This window comes from Anopheles darlingi, chromosome 2 (assembly GCF_943734745.1).
Source record: "Anopheles darlingi chromosome 2, idAnoDarlMG_H_01, whole genome shotgun sequence".
NCBI lineage: Eukaryota > Metazoa > Arthropoda > Insecta > Diptera > Culicidae > Anopheles > Anopheles darlingi.
Window position 1 is genome coordinate 36675719 of NC_064874.1, and position 3684 is coordinate 36679402.

Consider the following 3684-nt stretch of genomic DNA (forward strand, 5'->3'; position numbering starts at 1 on the left):
TTGCTCGATATCCTTGTGGAGTGTGGCAGTATAATACCATGATCTATTAAACGTTTGAGTTTGATTATCTTCCTGGAAATGATTAAAGACATTGGAAAATAATAAAGGATTGGTGTAGGATATAATTTGCCTTTTCATTTTTGAATCAATGCATTACATATTAAAGCAGAAGTTTCATTCCTTGGAGCCGCATAATTATTCTAGAAACTAATTATGCGACTAGAATGAATTTAAAAAAAAACTCATGTTTTAATGTATGCGTGCTAGATCCAACTTTCATGTGTTGTAATTTAAAAACAGTTTGTACTATGCTCAGAGGTTTACTGTTCTACAATAAGTTGGTTTTGAACACTCATTCAGTTCTGAATCGTTAAGAAGAGATTAAGAAATAGAATGCTTATCATATTCAAATGATACACTTACCAGGTCGACTCAAGGCCCGATCGCTCGTGGCTAGATCTCTGTTTGGTTTTCTCTTCATACTAATATTGAGACAGTAGACCACTTGTCATTGATAAAATCAACCATTTTTTATTAAATTTTCCCTCGAATATAAAGGATGGATAAACAGAAACGGTTTGCTCAAACACTTTCACGAATTGCTCCCCGGTTCTTCTGTCTTTGGCGCGTTTTTTCCAAAGATTGTTTTTGTGGCCGTGTTGTTTCGATAAAATCTGTCATTTAAAACGGAAAGCGTACGCTGTCAGACTCGCCGGTTTGGCACGCTATCGGAGCCAATGTTATGATAGGATAATTTATCATGTGTTAGCTGTCTTTTACACTCCACCGCTTCAACCGCAACCACCGTCAACTCGGTCCGCCCCGCACCCTTCGACAGTGGCATCGTTTTTCCATCCATCTGTTTTCATTTCCCGACACACGACTACAGATCATTATTACTTACATTTTCTGTCCCTTTCTTTCTTTCGTTTGCTCTCGGTTTTCGCTCTCCTTTTGTGAAGTGTACTAGATCGATGCCCTCCCCCGTTCCATCTCCTTCCCATGGACCCACCTAAGCTGGGATGTGGGCTTTATTGCTGCAAATGGGGCTGCGTGATCAAGGCAGACCCCGAGTCTTAAGCCAAGCCAAAGCACTTCATTTGTATCGTCCATACCGGCAACAGCTTTATGGTTTTCCTGCTTTCGTCGCGTGTGGACGGTGGTTGGAAGCTTTCGCTCCGGGTGTGTTCAAATGCATCCATTGCGATGCAGCGCGCTTCTCACCAGCCTGCCAGCCAGCCACAGAACCTGCCTGCGGTGCAACGCTGCACGCTTTCCATCAATGTTGATTACCTGCGGAGTGTACAATCGATACTGGTGACCATCAGCAGCAGCAGCAGCAGGATCCGGCATGCATTGCTGGTCCGCTCGATCTTGCCGCACTGCACTAGAGGGTGCTAGACGACGCACAACCGAGACGCCAGTGCCGACCATCGGTTCCACATTGAATCGTTAAAGTACCCCACTCCTCGATCCTTCTCATTCATTCCTTTGGCTTTGCTTGCGATACCGAGTCCTAGAATGCTGAGACTATTCCAATCCCACCCGGGGTGGCCATTGGTTGTGTTGAGCTGCAAAAACCCATAAAGCCACGGTAAACGTCCCGGATCCCTCCGGGCTAAGAAGTTAATTAAATTTATATCTTTTCCTCTTGCTTTTCCTAATAGTGACACTTTACGATTAGGTTTACCAATGATTCGGATCGCTTCCTCTTCCAGTCCACGGTTGCTTTATTTCTTTACCTTAACTTTTGACCCACAACACCGAGATACGGCAAAGGACGAGAGAGGAGAACAGAGCGAGCGAGCGAAAGAGAAGTGTACCATGAAGGTGTGCGATGCGATGTCTGGTTGCGGTTGGGCTGGGGTGCGTGATCCGCTGATAAGAAAAAACCTCCCTATCCTGCAGCCCCCCCCCCCCCCTCTCCTTCTTCGCCCGCCGGTAGGATTACGCGGGTTGTTCTGGGAAGTGAGATTGATGGCGGTTCGTGAGATGACGGCATGCTGTGCTTGAGCCCGAACCCATCTCCTAAGGATTCACCAGCGGGAATCAAATTTAGCGCGAAACACGAAAAAAAAAGAAGAAGCTAGGTTGACACACACACGGACAGGCATTGAAACGACTAGCACAACGCGCGGAATCCAGGACTTCCGCATGTCCGGCGCGCCGTTTGCCGGGTTATCATCGTTCGGTTGACCTTTTGCTGACGTAACCGGCGGCCACTTAACTCTTTCGGGATCAGGAAGGGAAGGGGAAGCGAAGGAGAAGTGAGGGCGCTGGTTGAAGCTGATGCTAGATATATGCCATTACGTTCTACCTCGTTATCAACGTTGATTTAGTTGACAAAGTTGTGACAGCGTTGTTTCAGTAACAACAAAAGCAACAACGAAAAGGGGGGGGGGAGGAGAGGTTATTAATTACAAACCACAAAAGGGGATCTGCTCTATTACCTGCATCGGACACTTTGCCCCAGGGACACGTGTCAGTCCAGGCCCGGGGACTATAGGTGCAACGAATCCATGGCTTTCCATCATTTAATGGCGATGCCACTACACCTTACCTGTCGTCCAGTGGCCGACGCCGTTGATCCACATGCACCGAGACGACGGACGTACGGGCGTTAATTGCATTTCGCTTGCATTCCCGTCCGCCATATTATCGAATCGGTTGCCGGCCACTAGCAACAGCCACTGGAACGCCAATAGCCGGTGCGATCGTAATCGTAATTCGTTATATGGCATATTGTTCTGAATTACATTTCCTCGAAGGTCGCCAAAATGTAATGGCCGCAACGAGACAACAGACCATCATGGCCGGTCCCTTTAATCGTTGTTTACCTTTTTCGCGTAAACAAGGCTGTCGCTAACACATTGCCATGGTGGTTGGGTGGCCTCTGGCCTACCGGTTTTATGACAGATTCAACGAGACTCGGGCTGCTGTCCATCCCGTGTCCGGGGACCACAATAAAAATCAATCACAGACCGATTGCTGACCGTACCATCGCCCAAACGGGGTCGTTTGCCGGATGAACTGCTAACCTTGTGCGATCGATCGATACGATTAGGCTACCCCCCATATAACGGATAACCGATGAGTTATCGAGGCCTTTCGAGTGCCGTGTACGAGGCTATACTCTTTGGGGATGGAACAACGAGCAGCATACTACAACGTTGCATCGACCATCAACACCTCGGTGTGGCATTGCATTGTTTCCCCCGGGGGGAAGGAAGGGAAATTGGAAATCGTTTGGTAACTCTTACGGTGAGGCTCTTACGGTTGATTAGAACAGCACGAATGGCATCCAGGACGACACACGATACGGTCGAACGTAACGAAGAGATTGAAATTGAATGCCCCTCTGCTAGCAAAAAGAGGGAAGAATTCATAATCAAATTTGCACATTAAACGTCGTCGTCGATAATCTGCACTCTTGTGGCCCGCCCTTTCTTGGATGGATCGATCGAGGATCGAGAAATATCTGTTCCATGCTAATAAGACATTCCTGGGTTATGTTTTGCCCTGCGGTATACATTAGAAATGTGTTTTTCAAATCCCAACCACCTAGTGTCATGTGACCGATTCGTTGTTCCTGCTTCCTGCTGTTGCCAGTGTAGGCGATGTTCAACCGATACGGAATAGTCCCAATGAATATGCCGGTTCGGTGAGGGTTGCGTGGTTCCTGAG